The 25,775-nt window shown below is 42.1% G+C and overlaps 1 protein-coding gene across 1 annotated transcript in view; it reads left to right on the top strand.

Moving 5' to 3' along the window:
- Positions 1-25,775, top strand: part of LOC149457290 (metabotropic glycine receptor-like) — a 286,252-nt gene that overhangs the window by 190,972 nt on the left and 69,505 nt on the right. The gene's annotated exons all lie outside the window — the stretch shown is intronic.

Here is a 25,775-nt window from a genome sequence, read left to right as displayed (position 1 = left end):
TATCATCTGCATATGCTGCCACTTTATGTTCAACATCCCCTGTTCACATTCCCTTAACACCTACGCTATTTCTAATAGTTTCCAATAGCGGTTCCATAGAGATGACAAACAACAATGGGGACAAAGGACATCCCTGTCTTGTTCCATTACACATCTTAAAAAATGTTGATAATGAACTGTTTACATTCATTGCAGGGGCACCTATATAGGTCTTTTATCCACCATATCATTCTAGGTACGATTCTTAATGTTCTCAATGTATGTAACTAGTATGTAATCCTGGTAGCTAGCACCTTTGCATACAATTTTGTATCCGTATTTAACAAAGATATGGGTCTATAGCTGAGACACTGAGACCAATCTTTCCCTTCCTTAGGTATCACTGTAATATATGCCTGTAATGATTCCTCCATCTTTGTCTCCTCTCCTAGTGTGTTCATATATGAAAACAATTTAGGAGCTAGATGTTCTTTGAACTTCTTATAATAGTAAACCCATCAGGTCCAAGACTCTTTCCTACAGCTGTACTCTTTAATACTAAGTTGACTTGCTCTATTGATATTGGGTTATCTAAAGCTGCTAGTCTAGTTTTATCCAGTCTAGGTGAGCCGGCCTTGTTCAGGTAAATCTCTAGACCTCTTCTTCCTCCCCTCCTCCTCTGATTCCTTCTGGTTCTTCCCTTCCGCTCCATATAAACCACTATAGTACCTCTGGAACGTATTAGCGATCTTGGTGGTTGAGTAAACCATTTCACCTTTTTTCATTTTTTATTTTATCTATAAAACTCCTTGATTTCTTTTCCTTCAACTTCTTCATCAGATATTTCCCTGATTTATTCCCCCCACCGATATCTTTCCTTTGAAATCCCATTAAAAATCCTCCTTGTTCCATAAATTCCTTTATCTCCTCTCTTTTTAATATTATCTCTTGTTGTAATTCTATGGTTATTTTTGTTTTGTGTCATTGTTCCAGCTGATATAGTTCTTCCGTTAATATCCTAATTTTTTTCCCCCATTCTTTCTTTGTCACTGCCCCTATTGCAGTCAATATACCCCTAATATAGGCTTTATGTGCTTCCCATATCGTGGCGATAGAAACCTCCTTTAACTCATTTAACTTGAAGTACTGATCTATTTGCTGCTTTACTCATTTCTACTTCCAGATTTTGAAATATAGACTTATTTAATCTCCCCAAATGTATTTTATTCTGTTCTCTTCCAAACTGTAGTCTCATTGTGACAGGGGCATGGTCCGATATAGATATTCGTTTTCATCAAGGACTCTAAGGCCCTGATTCACTAAGATGTGAGTCTATCAGCAGAGTCTGACCATTCAGGCAGACTCCGGTCAATCAATCAGTCGTCTGACCAGCGTCTAGCAAGCTCATTAACGAGCGTCTACTGACTACTTTGCTATTACTAAATGTGGTATCCCGTCTGGCACATGTTTAGGTGCAATACCGGATATGTTCGCTAGATGGCGCACAAGCGCGGGCTTTATTAATATTGGCGTTTTTATGATGGCAAAAGAGAATTCTTAGAATGTAATAAATAGTACACCTGTATTAGAATTTTCTATTTTCTTCTATTTCTTTTTTTTGCTGTGTCTCCAAAATGATCAGGAAACTAATGCATTTACTAATGAATGTCATACATTCTGTATTCAAATGTTAAACATTTTCACACTTATATCTCAAATAATTTATATACTTCTAATTTCCCAATATAATTATATATCTTCATTCTCTTTAATCACGTAACTATTTTATGTTAAAGACAAGTGCAGTGCTATAAATGCATGTGATAAATAATGAACGCATGTAAAAACCAAAAAGTGCAAAGAATTGCAACAATGATGTAATATTGTAAATGGTGCTAAAATAAGCTCATAGAATCATTCCTGAATAATGGAATGTCCTTTGTGTGAGAGTACCAACTCAGAGAGTGCCTATGAATGGCACGTGTGGTCTCTCCGTGACGGACAGTAGTGCATGAACTCGTGAAAGGTAAACCACCCTTGGGACTGGTCTACACTCACCAGAACAAAAGTATTAATGTGCATGGGTTATACACATCACACATCTGGGGGTGCAGCGATATGCTGGCAGCTATGGGTTAGTCATCCAGCTCAATCCATCCATCAGGGTGGGTGCCCAAATGTCCTGGGGAGGAATTAGCTCATCCACAGGAGCCAGAAAGGTGCTCAATAGTGTAGTACACTGTCACAGGGGTGGATGACCTTTCACGAGTTCATGCACTACTGTTCGTGGTTATATTTATCTTGTGTAATACCATTTTACTAGTCTATATCATTTGACCAGCGCTCGCTCTATCATTTTTAAACAATGTAACTATTCTACATTATAGCTCAAACTGTGTCTCCCACAGTGGTTTAGTGGTTAGAGCTCAGAACTTACAGCACTTGGGTCATGGGTTCTAATCCCAGTCATGGCTACATCCTAAAAAATGGAGATCAATTTTCTGGGTTGTGTCAGTGCCAGGAATATTGATCAATCAATTATGATTTTGCCTAATGACTAGAAAGTGGATGAATGTTACCTATGTACTGTTCTTCTGCCAGTTAGGAAATGTGCAAGTTTCATGCCGTGTATATTTCATTGTAACATTTTTCTCTTTTAAATCTGTCTCCTTATACAACTTGACCCCCTCCCCCACCCCGTCATCACCTGTCCCATATGCAAATCTATGGATCACCGCCCCACTCTTTAACTATCTATTTACTGATCAAGTGAATGTGTCTCATTTTCTATCAGCTACAGCTCAGATCTCACATTATTATACAATTGCTGATTGTATTTCACCACTAGTCTGATTGAATTCACAATCCCTGGTCAGTCCCATTCCCTGACCTCTAATAACCTTTAGGGCCAGTTCACACTACATGTGTTTCAGTTGCTTTTTCGGCATCACAAACGCACAGAAAGAAGGTTATGTGGTTGTCAATGTCATAGTTCACATCAGCGCTTGCATTTTCAGTGCATTGCAGGTGCTGTAAACAAAGTTGACCACGCTGCATTGTTTCTGCACAGAACTGTACTGGAACACATTGAAACGTCCTTGAATGTACTAAAACGCACATGTCCCTAACGACATTGAATACAAAGAAAATAGAAAAAAATAAGTGGAAGGGATACAAAAATGCAATGTAAACATGTCCAAAACGCATCCAAAATGTACTGGAACACACAAAACATGCATGCCAATAGGGCATGAAAAAAACCCATCAGGAACACATCTAGACTGTTTCTATTGTATGAACCGGCCCTTAGGACTTGTTCACACCATTGGTGGTGCAGAAACGCATGCAAGAACACACATTTTCCAGCACAGCAAAGAAATGCAATGCCCTATGTAGATGTGTGCAGGTACCATGATGAAAACGTTGTTGCACCTACACACGTCTATTAAAAACAGCCCCATTCACAGCCACAAATACGCATGGCACCACACTACTGTGCGGTTAGGTGCGACATACTTGGAAAATAACATAAAAATAAGCCAACATGGCTAAAACATATCTTGAAAATATGGGGACTCTGATATCCGGCGACAGTCCGTTCACGAACGAGAAGCAATTCTGCACCCCTAAAACCAACATAGAGGAAAGGGATGGTCAAATTGCTGTGCTGCTTCCAAACCACCTCAGGCATGCCAGGGTCATTATGCAGGTCCTCGATGCCAGTTCTTGCCTGCGGCCACAAAATATCCACTGGCCACAAGTGAAGGTGAGTGGAGGACGTGAAGATGGATTTCTACCAGCTTCAACCGCAAGCAGTACCACTCCTGAAAAATGAGAGCAAATAATCATTGACACGTCATCATGACAGTCAATTCTCAGTGCAGGCTATCTAGAGTGTCTTTCCTTTTTAACCATTTCAAGAGTTCAAGGAAACATTCTTGGAGCATCTACTGTGTTTGGAAAGGCCAAACGTCCCCCCCTCCCCCAGGCACACTAATGCTTATGCAGGCCATAGACGGGGAGAAAAACGGCCGATTATTCTTTTAAAAAATGAAAAATCTGTTGTTCAAGCGGCCGACGTTACCAGCAATGGTAAAAAAAAAATCGGCCAATTTTCATCCCGTCTACAGCCGGCAAAAAGTGTCCCTGCAGAGAGCTCCGCTATTTCTTTGACAGTTCTTTGACATTTATAGCGGTTGCAACAATGTATTTGTATGCATTTAGGATACAGATGTTTTTATTCGGAAACAAATAGATACAATGTTGCAACCGCTGTAAATGTCAAGGAACTGTCAAAGAAATAGCGGAGCTCTCTGCAGGAACACTTTTTGCCATACTGGAATTCCTCTCATTTTTCATCCTTCTTCCTCTTCTTTTTCTTCTTCTTCATCATCATCCTCTTCTTCTTCTTCATCATCATCCTCTTCTTCTTCACCATCATCCTCTTCTTCTTCTTCTTCATCATCCTCTTCTTCTTCATCATCATCATCCTCTTCTTCATCATCATCCTCTTCTTCTTCTTCATCCTCTTCTTCTTTTTCTTCTTTTTGTCTTCCTCTTGCAGGTCACTGCTCATGTGCAGATTTTTTATCAGTAAAAAATCGGCCGATTTGCCCATCATTGCCGCGAAAATCGGCCGATCGGCAAATTCGGCCGTTTTTTTTTCCAACTTTACCGAAAAAAAAAATCTGCCAAAATACCGAAAAACGGCCGAACAAATATCCCACTAACGATCCGAAAATCGGCCGATTTTATTTTCGGCCGAAAAAGCGGCCGATTTTCGACCCATCTATGGCCTGCATAAGATATGGTGTGGCCCTAGGGTCAATGTGTGTTTAGAATACTTCCAAAATGCACATACAAAAACACTACATCCAAATGCATGTTGCATTTCTATAGCATGTTAAACAGAAGAAAAATGCACTTACATAATGTTAACATGCGCAAGTAAAAATAGACAAAATACACATACTTTTATTCTGGCTTCACATACATGCATTGTGGTCTAACACCGCACTCCTGGGCAAATCACATGCAATTTGTGTGCGTTGCAATTAGAGACAAACATTTTGCACACCTCAAATTGCACCGCATCCGGGCCAAAAATGTGCAGGACCCTTTTTCAGGGTATGCACATGGATGTGAATAGGCATGCCATCCAATTTGGCAAATCGCAATACGCTTTGTGTACCAATATTGGTGTGTTGGTAACTTCACCTAGAAAGCCGCAGCAGGTGGCATGAAGGGGTTGCGGTTGTGATGCGGTGCAGCGCTTGCACAGAAAACACTGCAAATTTCACATCGCATCTGTGTGAAACCAGAATGTGCCAATATGTGGCTTGACAAAGCACAGTGGTCAGTGCAGATTATTTTCAATCCATGTTTTTTTACACTTTTCATTCACTGGTTTAACTCAGGTGATCGTTAATCACAATTATCTCCGGAGATCACATGCAGCCCCTCAACCATCTACACATATCTCTGGAAATCTATACAGATCTCCTTGAAAAAATGTCTCCTCTCTTCTTCGGAAAACAATTGTCCTCCACCTCATAAACAGGGGGACAGAGAAGACTTCTCCTTGATAACTAAAATCAGATGAATTATCTGTGCTTAATAAACATACACCAATACTGCAAATGCATTGTACTGTCCAAGGCATTGCACACTAACGCATTGCACACTAGAAATGTCAAATGCGTTAGTGTGTACAGTGCATGATTGTAAAATGCTTTAGTGCACACTGCAGTGTACAACGCATTGCACACTGTAATACACTGTACAATGTAATATCATGTACACATTGTAGACTGTAATGCACTGTACACTGTCATGCAGGCTGGAGCTACGCATTGCACACTGTGATACGCTGTCCACTGTCATGCAGAATCCAGCAACGGATTGCACACTGTAATACCATGTACACCAACACATTGTAGAATGTAATGCATTATACGCAGTATACATGTCCAGATATTCAAAGATTAGCCAAGAAGGCCTAGCTGGTTTCCTATTTGGCGACCGCAGATAGCCGAATAACGCTACACTGCATCCAGGCAGCTCTGGGAGGGTGTCATATGACATCCTGGCAGAACGCGCTCTCCGTGATTGCTGTGTCCTAAGGACACAGCTGATCACGTGATGTGGTAAAGGCCAATCACAGCGGCTTTTTACCATGTGATCAGCCATGTCCAATGACACGCTGATCACCGGGAAATGCATTTGCCGGGTCTTGGCTGCACTTTCATCACGCTGTCAGAATGTGTGGAAAGTACTGCCGAGAACCAGCAGTTATCAAAGCAGGGGTCGGCCACGATGATCAGTGCCCACCAGTGCCACCCAACAGTTCTGCCCACCTGTGGCCAGCAGTGCCACCCACCAGTGCTGCCTCATCAACGCACATCAGTGTTGCTAAATTACCGGTTTACCAAATGTTATAATATAAACAGACTTTTATTCATTATGAGCTATTTTGTGGTTTATCGAGCAAAAAGTAAAACACACAGCAGGAAGTCAATACCACCCAAAGAAAGCTCTATTTGTCTGAAAAAACTGATACAAATTTAAGATGGGTACAATGTGGCATGACCGCACAATTGTCATTCAAAGGGTAACAGTGCAGAAAGATGAAAATTGGCCAGGACAGGAAGGGGGTAGGAGTACCCAGTAGGAAAGTGGTTAATATCATTGACCCATCAATACCCAGGAGCTAATGTACAGATAAGTAGCATGTGCACCAAGTGAGATTCTGCTAGGCCCCACCCACAAAATTGCAATTACCTGTCCCTCACATGTTATAAACATATTTGCAATGGCCACACTTACTTTACATATAAGGATCATCTCCTCAGTTGAGAACTGTGCTCTCGCCATGTCCAAATGCCAATAAAGTTATCAAAATTTTCAACCAACACAAAACCTCCAACCACTTGTCATCCACTTACACTCCCCACAGCCACTTCCGGGTGCGTGCGCACGTGATGACGGACTTCCGGGAGGATAGCCGTTCATGCGCCATGCGGACACCTCTTTGGCGCTTATTTGTTTGCGATCGCGCATTTCTATGTGTGGCTATGATAGCTTTCGCAAATGTGTGTTTCTTATTGATTTGTTTTTTTTAACCTTGGCTAATATTTGTTGCCAAAGGCCAAAAATCAACAAAGTGTGGACTGTTTTATTACTGTAAATCGAATTGTAGAAAACCTGTAGCTGGCTGCACAGTGAATGTGACATATTCATTAATACATAACAATATTGTGGTGCAAGCGGGTTTTTTTTTTGGTTTTGAAAAAGCCAGTTTGCACCCACTTGCATATTCATGCTCTTACAAGCTACATTTGAGAAGATTATATAAGTATACAAAGTAACTATTAAGGTTGTTCATATATTGAACATAAAATAAACACAAAAACATCGGTCAAACATTTATTGATCAAATATATCTTCATTTATTTGGTCAGCAGGAACAAGTAGGTACAGTCAATATCTTGGTGAGTCACAAAAATAGGATTGATGTGGCAAAAATAAAACACTCCTGCTCATAAAACACTCCTGCTCACAATCTAAAGATACTTCTAATGAATTGTGTGTGCTCAGGTTATAGCAGGAAACAAAGGGGAAGATGAATCAAGTAACATTTTCGTGCACATAGGATTTACTTACACAACCACTTAGTATAAAGATCCATTCACAAAAAAAGTCTACAGATCAAAATATCAAGAAAACAAAGCATGTGAAAACAAAAACCCTCCCACCTCTACAAACCCCCTCCCACCTCTACAAATCCCCTACACATACATTTGTCAGCAGGTTTGTCAGAAAAATGCATTGGAGTCTAAATAAGCAAGCAAAATTAAAACAAGAGCAGATTTTAAACAAAACGATTGACATGTGTGAGGCTTTCAATGCAAAGAGAAAAAACAATCATTGTGCAATAACACACAAACACTTTACAAGGCCAAAAATATGCAAACATTTCCAGCCCACTTCCAAACACAGCCTGAGTGGTGTCTGGGGCAATTCAGCACAAAATCTCTTCTTCCCCCAAACCACACCATGCAAGGACTTAGTCAAAAACCACACGGCCTAGTAACAGGCCAAATCACTCACTACTGCACGTCTTTATATAAGCTAGGTTGTATTTGGAGCGCCAAACAAGGCCCCACACCCAATTAAGCCACACCCACCACTGACCTTAATTTGGTCAGTGAAAGTGTTTTCACCTGATGAATCCGCTTCCTACCTGCATTAACCCTTGGTATACAGGCCCCACAAATCAGAAAGATATATACAGTGAAATGTACGTGTGCAGCATACAACAGAACATTGAGCAGGGATGTGAAAGGGAACCCCAATTGGAACCTTTATTGCTACTATGGTCACAATTCCCTCCAGATTCTCGCATGAGTTAAGACAGTCACATGACCACATCTTGTATGCAATACTGAAAATGACAAATCGATTTGACTAGTATGGTGAATTTCCCATCAATTGGCAAAACACTCCAGAAATCAAACATCACCAAACATTACACTCTGGGCAAAGCTGATTTACAAATCATGCAACTTACAGTAAAGTTGACCATTTCAATGCAATTTTCAAGACATCTGACACAGATCTCTATGCAAATTGCCACTAAAGTAGTACATGTACTACTTAAGAAATCAGTGTTTGAAACGCACCCATATGGTCGCTCTAATAGCAGACAATAGGGTGCGAATTTGCAGACGATTTACAACTTGCATGTTGTGCAAATCACATGCCAAGTCCCACTCAATGTACACGCTATTGGAGCATTCATATTGTTGTGGTTCAAACTTGGTAGGAGCCGCAAGTAATAATAGAGTAATGAATACACTACTTTTCATGCAATTTGCTGAGAGATCGGTGTCGATTGTCTTGCAAATTGCACTTGAAATCACCATGTACCCTAACTTTGAAATCATGCAACTTCTATGCAAGTCACATGATGTGACTGTGGTGTCAATAACACCACTTAGAAATCTGCTTTAATGTGACCGGGTAGCCCCCAGTAACATTGTTTGCGATTGCCATGCAATTGGCATGACAGGCGACTTGCAAATCGTAGACCAAGTCGCACCCTATTGGCCACTGTAGGCTCTGTTCACATCCAATTGGATTGTGAACTCGTGCAACTTCACTGTAAGTGGTGTTGGCCCCCAGTAACATTGTGTGCAATTTGCCATGCAAAGGGCAAGTTGCTGGCCATGCCAATCGCATGACAAGTTGCATCCAGGATGTGCAATTTCAGGTGCGCTTTGTGAATTGACATCGTACCTGATATCGGATATAATGAATGTGAATGTGAGTGTATTAACGTACGCCATTTGTTGCAGTGAGAGTTCAAAGGTATTTGAAGATTTTGGCCATTTATTAGCAAATTAACATCTAGACTCAAATAGAAATCGCAATGCTACACACAATTGAAAACACAACTAGTTAGTAATTCTCTAGAAAACACAGTAAAATTGGCAACTTAAACAGTAATTTTCAATTGCATGTAGTGTGAACGAAGCAGGAAAATCAACAAAGGAAATAAATCTTTGAAGGCGTGCGGTACCTGCCTGCTGGGATAAGGGTCTGCTTTGTATTTGGTGGAAAAATCCATACCAGTATTTATGACAAGTTTGATGTGTGGATTCACCAACCAAGTCTTTTCTCTCTTGCTCACTCTTCTTTGTCTCACTGGCTCGCTCTTCTCTCTCTCTGTCAGCTCTTTGCTTGCCAAATCCTTCACAAAAGTGGGTGGAGTGTAAACCATCATTATCAAATCTATTAGTGGTACAGGCACTTATCTTATTCCATTGTATGACATTCACATAAGGTGCAGCTTTGAAGGTGTTTCAACAGACAAGGCCTCATTCTAATTCACATTTTAGGGATCATTTAGACAGAAAGCAAAGATGTTGCCAGAACATGTATGTGAAGACAGCCACACACAGAGATCATGCTACTTCCTTGTCGTGGTTGGGATTCAAACCGACAACCCTAGAGTTGTGAGGCAGTAGTGCTAACCACTAATCCACAGAGCTACATTGCTAACCCAGCCTGTATTTCTGTGCTGTGAATCAATCTTAGGTCCCTGGGCAAGGTCAGTGTAACTAGCCAGATATCTCCAATGTGACACAAATGTTGTGCTATGTTGCCAATTCAGATGTATGTTGGTTCTATGTATCCCAATACAAAGGATTGCAATACTAATACAGGCGTACCTCGGTTTACCAATGCCTCAGGGAACGTCATATTTGGGGTACAAATGCCAAACCATTTCAGTTAATTGGTCTGTTTACAAATGTTTGAATAATTTGGTATGGGCATGTGGCCTGGTATGGTTCAGGAGGGGGGGAGGCGTTCGCTTGTCCCCCCCCCCTTTCCTGACCTGCTGGGCTGCATGCTCAGATAAGTATCTGTTATGGATTTTGGGGGGTACCCCATGCTGTTTTTTTATTTAATTTCAGCGTGGAGTTACCCCTTAACATCCATACGAGACCTGAAGGGCTTAGTATGGATGGGAGGGGGGACCCCACGCCGGGTTTTTTACAAATTGTTTATAATTCCCTGCAATACTTTTACATCAACTGTCAGTGGGGAACTCCGCCGACAGCTGAAACATGAGCGCTGCATTGGTTTTCGCTACTAAAATGCTGCATGAGTTGATAACATAACTCATGCGGGATTGTAGGAGCGACAGCCATTGGTTAATGTTTCAACTGTCAGCGGGGTTCCCCACTGACAGCTGAATGTAAAAAAAAAAAAAAAGCGTGGGGTCCCCCCTCCCATCCGTACCAAGCCCTTCGGATCTGGTATGGATATTAAGGGGGAACTCCACGCTGAAATAAAAAAAAAACAGCTTGGGGATCCCCCCAAAATCCATACCAGACCCTTATCCGAGCATGCAGCCCGGCAGGTCAGGAAAGGGGGGGGGACGAGCGAGCGCCCCCCCTCCTGAACTATACCAGGCCACATGCCCTCAACATGGGGGGGTGCTTTGGGGAAGGGGGGCTCCCCCCCAAAGCACCTTGTCCCCATGTTAATGGGGACAAGGGCCTCTTCCGTTATTGGGATAATTGGTCGGCCATTTTTTGGGATTTTAGCATATTTTGTTTACCAGTAAAGTTGAAAGTTTTTTGTTCCAAATTTACTGATAAAAAAAATGTGCCAAAATCCCAAAAAACAGCTGACCAATTAACCCACTAACGGCCCGAAAATCGTTCGATTTTTTTTTCGGCAGAAAAATCGGCCGATTTTAGACCCATCTATGGCCTGCTTTACATGGGTCTAAAATCGTCCGCAAAAAAAATCTGCTGATTTTCGGCCCGTTAGTGGGTTAATTGGTCAGCCATTTTTGGGGATTTTGCAACTTTTTTAATTGGTAAATTTGGATAAAAATTGGTCGATTTTGCAGATCGGCCGATTTTAGCTGCAATGATCGGCAAATTGGCTGATCTTTTAACAGATAAAAAATCTGCACATGAGCCATGACCTGCAAGAAAAAGAAGAATAAAAAAAAAGAATAAGAAAAAGAAAAATGCAGGCCATAGATGGGGCGAAAACTGACCGTTTTAAAAAAAAATCGGTTGTTCAATGGGCCGACGTTACCATCAATGGTAAAAAAATTGTTCGATTTTCGCCCCATCTACGGCCTGCAAATATAATAGCAAAGTAATTACTTCTGTCCCTGCAGAGAGCTGCGCTATTATATTTGACATTAAAAAGTATAAAGGTTGCAACATTGTATCTATTTGTATCCGAATAAAAACCATCTATATCCGAAATTGATACAAATAGATACAATGTTGCAGTCTCTATACTTTTTAATGTCAAATATAATAGCGGAGCTCTCTGCAGGGACAGAAGGAATGTTTCAGCTGTCATCGGGGTTTCCCACTGACAGCTGAATTTCAAATTATTTCCGTGAATTAAATAAATAATAAAAAAAACAGCGTGGGTCCCCCCTCTCATCCTTACGAAGCCCTTCAGGTCTGGTATGGATATTAAGGGGGAACTCCACACTGAAATTAAAAAAAAAAACAGCGTGGGTCCCCCTCAATATCCATACCAGACCCTTATCCGAGCATGAAGCCCGGCAGGTCAGGAAAGGGGGGGGGGGACGAGCGAGCGACCCCCCCCCCTCCTGAACCATACCAGGCCACATGCCCTCAACATGGGGGGTGCTTTGGGGCAGGGGGGGCTCCCCCCCCAAAGCACCTTGTCCCCATGTTGATGAGGACAAGGGCCTCTTCCCCACAACCCTGGCCGGTGGTTGTGGGGGTCTGCGGGCGGGGGGCTTATCAGAATCTGGAAGCCCCCTTTAACAAGGGGGCCCCCAGATCCCGCCCCCCCCCCCTACGTGAACGAGTCTGCGGTACATGGTCCAGCAGACTTATTCACAAAAAAACTAAGTGTGGTGTAAAAAAAACACAGTACAGGGTCTTTGACAAGTCCTTTATTAAAACAATGTCCCCCGAAGTGGATCCAACGTCAATCACGGCGGCGGCGGCAGGGACCCGAATAAAGAAAAAAAAAAAAGGTTCCGCTCCCGTCCGAGGCTTCCAACGTTGTGAAGAAGAGGCTAGCTGACATTTCTTATATAGGTATGGGGCGGGGCCAGCCGGGCACATCATCCCCGCCCCTTACCTATTTGAGAAATGTCACCCTGTCTCTCCACTGAGGCTAACTAGCTGGATGCAGGAGACAGTCTGACATTTCTTATATAGCTATGGGGCGGGGCCAGCCGGGAACAGCAAGCATGTGACATGGGGCGGGTCACTCGGATGATGTCCCCGGCTGGCCCCGCCCCATACCTATATAAGAAATGTCAGCTAGCCTCTTCTTCACAAGGCTGGAAGCCTCGGACGGGAGCTGAATCTTTTTTTTTTTTTCTTTTTTTGGGTCCCTGCCACCGCCGCCGCGATTGACGTTGGATCTACTTCGGGGGACATTGTTTTAATAAAGGACTTGTCAAAGACCCTGTACTGTGTTTTTTTTACACCACACTTAGTTTTTTTGTGAATAAGTCTGCTGGACCATGTACCGCAGACTCGTTCACGTAGGGGGGGGCCGGGATCTGGGGGCCCCCTTGTTAAAGGGGGCTTCCAGATTCTGATAAGCCCCCCGCCCGCAGACCCCCACAACCACCGGCCAGGGTTGTGGGGAAGAGGCCCTTGTCCTCATCAACATGGGGGCAAGGTGCTTTGGGGGGGAGCCCCCCTGCCCCAAAGCACCCCCCCATGTTGAGGGCATGTGGCCTGGTATGGTTCAGGAGGGGGGGCGCTCGCTCGTCCCCCCCCCTTTCCTGACCTGCCGGGCTGCATGCTCGGATAAGGGTCTGGTATGGATATTGAGGGGGACCCACGCTGTTTTTTTTTTTAATTTCAGTGTGGAGTTCCTCCTTAATATCCATACCAGACCTGAAGGGCTTGGTAAGGATGAGAGGGGGGACCCACGCTGTTTTTTTTTTTTTATTTTATTGCGGACCTTTATTATTACATTCAGCTGTCAAAATAAATATTATCTAGACCTTTGAAATAAGTAAAATCATTACAGAAATAATTATAAAGGACAAGAAACAAAAATAGAATCACTAGAACTAAGGAAATCAAATTAGATTACATGAAGATATGCCGAGTGCTGTTTATTAAACACAGTAGTCGTGACCGAGTGCCGGCTGTCAGAGGAATCCACAGTAAGATTCACTATTAGTCAGTGGCTAAAAAACAAACGCCCATGGCAGAAGTCTAAAATGTGTTCTGCACATGCTCAGTTGTATCTGCCAAAGACACTGCACGGGCGTCTAGATTTTTACTGTGTCGATTTCCTTCAAAAAAACGATTTTTAACACATTCTTAATTTTTTTTTAAATAGCAGATATTGTTTAAAGTGAAGTCCTGATATTTGGCAAAGCAAATTTCTAAGTGAACATGTCTCTGCAGTGATTTTTCATGGTGTTAGACTTGCTTCTTAGCAAGTCTGCTTTGTGAGTCTGATTCCGGGCGTGTGTCTTTTTGTGAATTAGATTGGACATCTGCTTATGGGCTCTGGTCAATAGTGAATTAGGTTGCAGGGTAAAAAATAGACAGACGCCCATGAAAATTGGGCTTAAGCCCAAGAATATGCGCCAACGCCCAATAGTGAAACAGGGCCTAAGAGTCTATGTTCAATCAATATGTAATCCAGTCTTGAATAAATCCTATGCACCTCAGAGAAGAAGGTATAGTCTCTTTCCCTTGGGTGTTTAACCCTCCAGGCATCCATCAACTGGCATTGATATAACTTTTTTTATGTTCTTTAGACTCCTATCTCCTTCCCTCCGGACGCACGATGAGGCATCCATCTCTGGATCCATGCAGAAATTAAATTCTCCCACCACAATCATTCTACCCCTTTTGAAATCCATAAGTTTTATTAATATTCCATCCAAATAATTCATCAGGTTTTTATTATGGCAATAAATATTTGCTAGTGTACACTCTCTTCCCTGTAATTTTCCTCTTAAGAATAAATATTGTCCTTCTGGGTCTACCAGCTGTTTGTCCATAGCGAATTTTATATTTTTTCCGAACCCTATCGCCATTCCCTTTACCCATCTTATTGGAGAATCCGCATAATACCAGGTTGGTAAGTATCTAGAATATAACTTAATATTTGAATCCTGAGATATATGTGTCTCTTGAAGAAACACCACTTCAGTAGATCGTTGATGTATTTCCCTTAGTACTTATGTCTTTTTGCTGGCGTATTTAGTCCTTTTACATTATATGTCATAAAATTAACCATATTCCTTCATCTTATTTGATTGCTTTCCTCTATACATCCTTTGTAGGGGTAAACGTAGACTACTTTTTAGAACAAGAAGACCTACACTTTTTTCTCTTCTTCTCCTTCCCCCCCCACCTACCCATCCCTCCCCCCCAGATCCCCAAAGACCTTTTTTTATTGGTCATCGAATCAACTGTGGCCTACAATCCCAGTTGATTCCTTCTTCTGGGTAGGACTCTAAGCATGCACACCCCTTCAGACCCCGATGTCTCTTATTTTGGTCTGAACTTGGCAGCATGTTTGGCCTCCCTACTACCTGCCATGATACTCCATCCCCTACCCCAACCTGCCCAATCTTCATTGTTATGTCCCTCTATCCTGTCTAAAGCACATTTACCTTAGCCTAGAGGCCCCCTTTGGCCCATCTTTCAAGGAAAGGGATCCCTGAGAATTTGCCAGATGGGTGTGAGAAAAGGGGTGGCAGGGGTATGGGAGAGGTCAAGGAGAGAGAGAGGGGAAAAAAAGGTAAAAATCAAAAGAGGGTCCTCTCTCTCACCTCCCTCCCACCACAGTTGCCCTTCCCTCCACCACTTTCTTTCTAGATACTCTTTGTCAATTCTCCTCATCTGATCCATTTTTCTCTTTCCTTTCTACAGATCACCCCTCAATCTCTAACATCTGTAGTTCAAATTTTTCACAAAAGTAACTTAAGTCTTCAGGGAATCTCAACTTCACCGATCTCCCGTCCTTCCATGCGATCGGGCATTATTATTATTATTATTATTATTATTATTATTAATATCTATGCATAGCCATACAAAGCAGCATGGTGGTGCTGGCAGGGGAGAGATCTGTGTTGTTTACACTATTCCACTGTGTTATTTCACTATTCCTCAGCAATTGTCGGGTGCTGGCGGGGAATCTCCGGAGGGACCCAGTGATCGACATCTGTAGCTGCCCCTACCTGGAATTGCAAAATCACGTACAGTATATATACACGTGATTTTGCACAGCCCTGATGCCCTGTAGCAGTAGTTTTGCTATACAGTGGCGGGGAACTGGTTCAAGTGATTCTAAAGGCTTATTTTTTTTTAAAACAAAAAATAATAAACATGTCTATACTTCCCTGCTGTGCCCGGATCCTAATCTTCTCGGGTCCCTCACCAGCGCTCCTGGCCCTTCCCTCCTATCAGGTGCCCCCACAGCAAGCACCTTGCAATGGGGCACCCACCGCTCTGTTTGTCCATTCACACATGGTGCCCCGGCTTGGCCCCTGCCCCCCTCTCTCTTCTCATTCGTTCTTTATCTGTACTTGCCCAATGGCCAATGGCTCTCGCTTCTGTCTCAGCCAATGAGAAGAGGGAGTCCTGGGATAGCCAAGACTCCAGTGAACATTGCTGGATCGATAGGGGGCTTAGGTGAGTATTAGGGGGGCTGGGGATGCTGCACAAAGAAGGTTTTTTTTTTTAACTTCATGCATAGAATGTATGAAGGTAAAAAATTCTGAGCCTTTACAACCACTCTAAGTACACTCAGTTTTAGCCACTTTTGTTTACTCAACACTTTGTGAGTAACAAACAAGCCTCTCTTCTGGGACATGTAGTTTTTTAAAGTGCATTCTGTGGAGATAAAAAAGCAAGAATAAACAAACTCCTATGGCAGTCCCCTTTTAGTGGTGAGTTATTATACCTGCAGGACCAGGCTAGACTATTTTGCACCGTAGGCAAGACCAGCTACTTGCACCCCTCCCCCCCCAAAAAAAAATGTGACAACAAGTACGGGCATCTTGCCCTATGGATGAGTCTTTGTCCAGTATGAAGTTACAGCTGGGTGCTTCAATGACATAGTCCTTGTATGGGCTGCCATGGTGTCCTGTCATGGTACTGTAAGTGATGACTGCTACTACTCATTGATCTATCAGGTGTCAGTAAAAGAACCCCCCTCTGGTCAGGCTGCACAGCTGTGAGTGGATGTGGAAAGTAGATGAGCAGTGCTGCCCACTGTTGAGGTGTACACAGTATAAGCCGTCCTGCCCAGTCAGGCTGCACAGCTGTCAGTTGTCCATGTGTTGACTGTAAGAACGGACTCACCAGGGCAGCAGTGCCAGTTTCTGGGCTTGCTTGGACAACAAATGGACAGTGTCATGCAGCCAGTAGCAGCCCTCTCCATGCTCCTGAAGTCAGTCACAAATTGGTCTATAGCGCAGTACTGGCCTGAGAAAAATGTTTCATCCATCCATGGTGACATGGAGACATGGTGCCCTCCTCCTCCTTCTCCACCACCCAGCTGTCCTTGGACTCCTGGGAACCGGTTTGGTGTCACCCTCCTCACACATTGAGCTGCTGCTGACCTCCTCTGCAGCCCCATGCTGGGCATCTGCCGTAGCTGCTGCTTTCTCCAGATTGGCCAGCAGAGAGTCAGTCCCTGCCCCAGCCCCGTGTAGGGTGGCGGCCTTCAGCTCCTCATGTTCCCTGGCCAGGCTAGTAGTGAAACCAGTGGCCATGGTTGCGTCTTAAGTAGCTGCCTAGTTCGCCTAGCAGTATCACCAGCCCTGCATACCTCCTACAGTAACTGGCTCTCAGCTATAATCTCTGCACCCTACACAGGAAGTGTTCCTCCTCAGATGATCATGTGACCTATTAAAGCCCACCAGGGAAGTTAGCAATTGAAGACTTCCCCTGCCAGGTTTCAGACTGCTTATGCTGTGACTCACTTCAGGCACATACTTGCTTGAAGACATGTACAGGGAGCCAGTTATTACCTATGCAGCTGGTAATAAACACGTTATGCTCTCAAAGGGGGCATTGGGGGTAATCACTTTGGGCTACTGATGGCTGGCCCAATACTTCACTAAAGCCCTAGCCTTGGGGGCAGAAGCCCTTCTCCCCTAAGTTAAAGAGATTGTAAATGTAAATTTTTTAAAAAATAACAAACATTTCAATACCTGCTCTGTGTAATGGTTTTGCATAGAGTAGCCTCAATCCTCCTCTTCCCGGTGCTCCTGGCTCCTCCTCCCCACTGAATGTCCCCATGGCAAGCCACTTTCTATAGAGGCACTTGTGTTTGTTTGCTCAAGAGCTGGCTTTGTGTGTCCATAGACACACAGGGCCTGGCTTGGCCCAGGCCCCTGCTCCCTCCTCTCTGGCTGTAATTGACAGCAGCGGGAGCCAATGGCTCCCGCTGCTGTGTCTGAGCCAATGAGGAGGGTGAGAGCCAAGAGAGCCTCTGCTCTCACACACATCACTGGATTGGAATCAGGCTCAGGTAAGTATAAGGGGGGGGGGGGTTGTGGACAGAGCTGCATATTGGAGGTGCATTAAGGTTAACCCTGCCTTCTGAACTACAGAGGTGCTGAGAGGAGGAATTTTGGGAGTACAGGAATCACTGTATGCAGGCAGCAATGTGCCATGGGATATGTAGTCCTTAGAATCTGAACATAACCAGCAGAGAAGAAGCTACAAAGCATGCAGAGAATCCAGGAAGCTTGTTGAAAGAAAGAAGATGACCAGCAGACCGGCCCGCACTTACAACATACACAAATGCTCCTGCACTTGGGGATGGACTCGATGCAGGCTACAACCACATTAGGAATGTCCTGGAACATGCACACCTTGCTGCCCTCAAATAGACCGGGGGAATCCAGATATACTGAATGAGGAAAGAACAAACAGAGGGCGCACAGGCCTAGTGCATTACCATAAAAAATGTTTAATAAGAAATAAAGTAGGTGTTGTACTCACAAACGACAATAAAGTCAAGGCACGTCATAAAAGAACAGCTGGGTCAACACCGCGCTGAGTAACAGTCCGCAATAGGGAGTGTAGACATTCAATAGGCTGACGCGTTTCGAGGACTTGCCTCAGAGCCAACTGACCAAATGTCTGCTCCCTCTTTTATATGCTCACTACTAGTTGAACCAAAGGTCACATGGGCCATCCTGGACACTCCCCTATGCAGGTGGAGGAGTCACAGGGGCAATTGACATAGTATAAATAAACACAAAAGATCTATAAAAATATATAAATATTTATGTATAAATAAAACCATTGAAACTAGTGACAATCATAAAATCATATGAACCATAAGAGGCGTGCAAATGAAAAATAAAAAATAAATAAGTAGAAAGTTACACATACAGTGGGGATCAAAAGTTTGGGCACCCCAGCTAAAAATTTGTATTAATGTGCATAAAGAAGCCAAGGAAAGATGGAAAAATCTCCAAAAGGCATCAAATTACAGATTAGACATTCTTATAATATGTCAACAAAAGTTAGATTTTATTTCCATCATTTACACTTTCAAAATAACAGAAAACAAAAAAATGGCGTCTGCAAAAGTTTGGGCACCCTGCAGAATTTATGGCATGCACTGCCCCCTTTGCCAAGCTGAGATCTGCCAGTGTCATGGATTGTTCTCAATCATCCTCTGGGTGATGACAATCTCAAAGGTATTAAATGCCCAGACTCATCTGACCTTGCCCCAACAATCAGCACCATGGGTTCTTCTAAGCAGTTGTCTAGAAAACTGAAACTGAAAATAGTTGGCGCTCACAAAGCTGGAGAAGGCTATAAGAAGATAGCAAAGCGTTTTCAGATGTCAATATCCTCTGTTCGGAATGTAATTAAGAAATGGCAGTCATCAGGAACAGTGGAAGTTAAAGCAAGATCTGGAAGACCAAGAAAAATATCAGACAGAACAGCTCGCAGGATTGTGAGAAAAACAATTCAAAACTTACGTTTGACTGCATGATCCCTCCAGAAAGATCTGGCACACACTGGAGTTGTGGTACACTATTCCACTATAAAGAGATACTTGTACAAATATGGTCTTCATGGAAGAGTCATCAGAAGAAAACCTCTTCTATGTCCTCACCACAAAAATCATCGTTTGAACTTTGCAAATGAACATATAGACAAGCCTGATGCATTTTGGAAACAAGTTCTGTGGACCGATGAGGTTAAAATTTTACTTTTTGGCCGAAATGAGCAAGGGTACGTTTGGAGAAGAAGGGGCACAGAATTTAATGAAAAGAACCTCTGTCCAACTGTTAAGCATGGGGTTGGATCAATCATGCTTTGGGGTTGTGTTGCAGCCAGTGGCACAGGGAACATCTCACGAGTAGAAGGAAAAATGGATTCAATAAAATTTCAGCAAATTTTGGATGGTAACTTGATGCCATCTGTGAAAAAGCTGAAGTTAAAGAGAGGATGGCTTCTACAAATGGATAATGATCCTAAACACACCTCGAAATCCATGGGGGATTACATCAAGAGGCGTAAACTGAAGGTTTTGCCATGGCCTTCACAATCTCCTGACCTCAACATATTGGAAATCTATGGATAGACCTTAAAAGAGCAGTGCGTGACAGACAGCCCAGAAATCTCAAAGAACTGGAAGACTTTTGTAAGGAAGAATGGGCAAAGATACCTCAAACAAGAATTGAAAGACTCTTGGCTGGCTACAAAAAGCGTTTACAAGCTGTGATACTTGCCAAAGGGGGCAGTACAAGATATTAACTCTGCAGGGTGCCCAAACTTTTGCAGACGCCATTTTTTTGTTTTCTGTTATTTTGAAAGTGTAAATGATGGAAATAAAATCTAACTTTTGTTGACATATTATAAGAATGTCTAATCTGTAATTTGATGCCTTTTGGAGATTTTTCCGTCTTTCCTTGGCTTCTTTATGCACATTAATACAAATTATTAGCTGGGGTGCCCAAACTTTCGATCCCCACTGTATATATATTAAAAATCCTTCCCTGGTGATGCACTGCACTGCTCGCATATAAATAAATGGATGGATGGATGAATGGATGAACGACACTACGAAGCTGCATAGTGCTCTGCTTGCCATAGACAACCATGGGACATGGATTTAATGAAGAGCGTAGATCTGAAACCCAGCAGAGACACTTATTAATTCATAGAAATGCAGCCTACAGGGTGTGTATTATTATTCTAGTATAGTCATATGTGATGAAACTTAGGCATGTGTGGCAATGCAGTGCACCATGGATGGATATGCATATGCGATACTATATAAAGGACAAAGGAGATAAATCACTAGTATAAACATAAATGTTAATATAAAATGTTACAAAACTTCTTAATATGGTTTACAATATGGTTTACAATATGGTTTACAAAGTTTAAATAAAATAAAATGAAATAAGTATTGTTACAATATAATATCTGGTAAAATTGGTATAATGTATGGTATACGTGTGTATGCATAAACATGGAAGCATAAGAAATATAAATATATAGGAAATAAATAAAAAAAAATATTTTTTAATTACTCCACGCTCCATGTGCTGAGACATCTGGTTAGTGCAAGCTATTCTCAGTTCTTTACCACAAGAGTCACAAACTTTCTTCTGGTTTCTCAACCTTGGATGCACCACAGAAGTCACAAGTTTAATATTTTAATGCTTTATTTTAATCATGAATTTTTGTTTAATTTATGCGATCATGATGTTATCTAGCATATGAGCGCTGCATATTTTTTATGGTCAATTTACTATCCGAAGTTCTCGAGGTTTACTTCCTATGCTAGCTGCTTGTTTCATTTATTTATTTATTTATTCATTTATTTCTCCTATCAATTATCAGACACCTAGCGCTGTTGCACTTTATTCTATATGATTTTATGATTGTCACTAGTTTCAATGGTTTTATTTACACATATATATTTATATATTTTTATAGATCTTTTGTGTTTACTTACACTATGTCTATTGCCCCTGTGACCCCTCCACCTGCATAGGGGAGTGTCCAGGACGGCCCATGTGACCTTTGGTTCAGCTAGTAGTGAGCATATAAAAGAGGGAGCAGACATTTGACATTTGGTCAGTTGGCTCTGAGGAAGAGGCAAGTCCTCAAAACGCGTCAGCCTATTGGATGTCTACACTCCCAATTGCGGTCTGTTACTCAGCGCGGTGTTGACCCAGCTGTTTTTATGACGTGCCTTGACTTTATTGTCGTTTGTGAGTACCTACTTTATTTCTTATTAAACATTTTTTATGGTAATGCACTAGGCCTGTGTGCCTTCTGTTTGTTCTTTCCTCATTCGCACTTACAACATGAAAGGAGATTTTTCAAGTATATTGGGTTGTCAATAATAACTATTGTTTGTATTGATATTACAATGCTGATGTTATAAAATGAAAGTGTATGCTGTGACCATAGAACTCCTTCAAGCCATTTGTTTAATTTATTTTGTGTGTTTTATGCTGTTGATTTGATGTTCTATGCAGTTTCTATTTAAGCCTCAGATGATGGACCAATACACTTACATTGTCCTGTAAAATGTCTAATGTCTTATATGTGGAAGGTTTGCCTCAGCCATACTCACCCCTTACTTAGGATGTAGATCACAAGGCTAAAAACTCACTCAGGAAAGTCCATTGTAGCACTACCCCCGTAGCAGTAGCAGTATTGCCCGAGTATTCTGCACTACTAAGCTGACAGCCAGGCACAAGGTATTTTCCCACAGCCAGGTGCATAGACATTTAGCTCATTGGAGACCAGTCTAGGGATGTTGTTTTGTAGTTTTATTTGAAGAACTTGGATAGCGTTAGGGGGTAGCAGTAGGATACTCCGAAACTAAACTATTCACAACTTGAGAACACTAGCTGTTCTAAGATGGAGCCTTAGGAGAATTCTCATGCTGGGAGCAGATGGCAGACTTCTCCTGAAATGGCAATGTAGTAGTAAAGAAGCTTGAGCAAAGTCCCTTGGAGTAAGTGGCAGGTAGACAGCTCTTCGGGTCACAAGCCAGTGATTCCTCTAGCTGGGCCCTTAGCTGACTAGAGAACAGCAGAGGGGGGTTAACAGCACCAGGTCCCTGGGATCCCACAATGTCTGTACAGGCTTTTGTAGAACAACCAGTAGCCTCTCTCAATGATACCAGACAGATCCTTAGCGGACTCCCCCTCAGTCAGCTTTTACGAAAACCAGGGAAACATGTCAGTTCCAGATTCAGGCCCTCAGGTCGCCCACCTGAGGCCTCTTGGCAGAAGGTGCCATGGGAGGCAAGCCTGCCTCATCCTGGCTTGGTGCATTCCACTCTGGGAAGGACCCTGAGCCCATGGCTAATGTGTAAGGTAAAGTCTATGAGCTTGGAAAAATCCATATGTAATCGTGCTTTGCTGGGGGGTTTTTTGCCTTCCTCTGGATCAACTTTGGGTATAGGATTCTAACTTTTTTTTTTTTTATGGTTGAACTGGATGGACTTTAGTCTTTTTTCAGCCAGACTAACTATGTAACTATGTGCTCCTAGAATATAAATACCTGTTTCCAGCACGCAATGAAGCCACCCTTTCCTGTAATTGCCAGAGCTGTAATCATATTCATGTTGTTCATTTTCCAAGCTCCCACCTACTGTATGTTCTGGAAAGCTCTAGTGGTTTACAGATGGTAGGAGGAGCTCAAGGCAAACTCAACAGCACCAGAGCATCATGAGCAGTCCTGACTAATAGATTATAACACTCCATTAAGCAAGATGCCAAGGATAGATTTACCTCCTAGCTTCCCTGTTAAGCAGAAGAGCAAACTACACTAATCTAAGTGTACATCTTAGCACCTATTCTAGCAGGGAGCTACACCATAATAACATGTTCAAACACCCAGTCACTAATTATCTGTATCAATGTGATAATGTCACTGTGTAAATTGCAGAACACTCTCTTGTGGCAACCCTGGAAATAAAAACAACAGATGACAACACGTAAATCTTAGAATACATATAAAATGGAGCAGTGCATGATCAGGTGCATCATGGAGAAAGGTACAGGTGTAATGATCATAGTGGAACAACAACAAATAAACCAAATACAATAAATGTGGAGATAAAAAAGTATTAAAAAATGTCCCATATTAGTGACAAAATGCCAGGTGACACTTACAAAGCATGTTGCACAGAGCTGGAATAGGAATTTATGAAAAAGAAATTTAACACTAGCAAATTGCAATCAAAAAGTTAATAATGAAAACTTGATGGGTTTAACAGGGCTAATGGCCATATACCTATCCCTGGCTACTAATAAATAGTTAGATACTAATAATAGAAATTGTAGTGTATAGGCGTGTAGCACTATTTTTACACTCTTTGCGGCTACTGGGGTATGATGGAGCCACCTGTATAGTATTTAGAAGCAGAGTCCTTATAATCTGTGTGATCAGGACAAGATCTCTAACAAGTGCTAGTGCCTCCACTCAATTGGGGCTTGTGGATAACAAGTGAAATCCCAACTGAGAAATGTATCATCCACATTTATTTTAATTTTTTTTATTTATTTCAGGTACTTATATAGCACTGTCAATTTTACACAGCACTTTACATATATATATAGTACATTCACATCAGTCCCTAACCCTCAAGGGGTGTACAATCTAACTCCCATTCATACATACCCATACTATGGACAATTTAGACAGGATCCAATTAACCTACCTGCATGTCTTTGGAGTGTGGGAGAAAATCAGAGTACCTGGAGGAAACCCATGCAGGCACATGGAGAACATGCAAACTCCAGGCAGGTGGTGCTGTGGTTGGGATTCAAACCAACAACCCTAGTACTGCCAGGCGGAAGTGCTAACCACTAAGCCACTGTGCTGCAGTAATCCACACAGCATTGTATATGAAAGTCCATGTATTGAAGAAATAACATTCAGTGAACCATACAACATAAAGTATCTTCCAAACAGGAACATTAAAGCATTAACAGTCTTTTTGCATGTCTCAGTGAGGGGAGGCTGCAACACATAAAGTCTGAGCTCTCTCCCAGGAAAACCACACTTTCTCCTTTTCACACAAGTTCTCTCTCTGATGACCTCAACCTCAGTGCCCAGAGAGCATAGCAGCCATATTCGAAAAGAGCAAAACAAACACTGCATAATAGAAGTATACACTGGAAAATGGGCAAAGAAATTATCACATCACTGCAGGTGGAAAATGACAACTCAGTATCAAGGCCCTTTTGAATGACGGTTCCTAATCGGTGAATTCAAAATGTTTCACATTGCAGCAGCATGCATTTTCTATCACCTCCCATAATTTGTTTTATTACATGGTCTATTGCAGGTAATTGTTGCTATTTTATCATTCTTGAAGGGGGGGGGGGCACTCAAAGCACTTGTTTTTAAAGACTGTTCTGCTATAACATAGGTTCAATGGTTTTACAGTATCAACCAAGCAGCATGTCCATTTTAACATCTAGACACAGCTCAGTAGTGTGAATTAAAGTAATCATACTAAACTGGTGACCAGTGTGAGGATGGAAGACCTATAAGCCAAAAATCAAGGGGTACAGATACTGCAGTTGTAACATAAAAACTTTCAATTCTGAAAAAAACAACAAGGTTTTAATGTATTTGCTGTGAGGGTCAGCATGAACCAAAAGATCCCTCAATTTCTGATTTTTTGCAAAACTATAAATGAAAAGTATGTCCCGCGCCTCTATGTGCAAGTGCTCTATATACAGTATAGAGTGTCTGAACAAATTGTAATATATACAGTTTAGAGTGTCTGAACACCATTTGTATATATGGTGCATATACAGTAAATACAAATAATCCTTATAAATATGTGAGATGGCTGCAAACAATAATTGTGTTCCCACAACAAACAATAACCATAGAAATATAATAAATTGTTGCGCCTTCCCAAATAAACCAATACCTAATTCCAAAAGCAATCAATTCATTGTCCACTAGTCACACAGTGAAAGTAAATACATAAACAATTGTCCATGTGACCAAAAATTATATAACTTCACAGAATATGGATGTGCAGTCCTTTTCAATATGCGACATCTCTTGCAAAGCTCAAATATGTGCGTTGTAAAGTCCACCACCTATTCACCACTGCGCTCACCTCCAAAATAGACCTGACACCTTCAGGTTACGCATCTTTTATTATACTACACTAGATAATTCTGTTTCTTGCAAGTATAACACAGAAGAAAGGGAGAGCACAGCATACCCCATACAAGGCCTGGGAGTACTATTATTACTAGT

The sequence above is a fragment of the Staurois parvus genome, unplaced genomic scaffold (assembly GCF_062004578.1).
Source record: "Staurois parvus isolate SC_StPar_1 unplaced genomic scaffold, SC_StPar_1.0 ptg000328l, whole genome shotgun sequence".
NCBI classification, from domain to species: Eukaryota; Metazoa; Chordata; class Amphibia; order Anura; family Ranidae; genus Staurois; species Staurois parvus.
The sequence above is the reverse complement of the archived record's forward strand: the minus strand, read 5'-3'. Positions and strand labels throughout refer to the sequence as shown.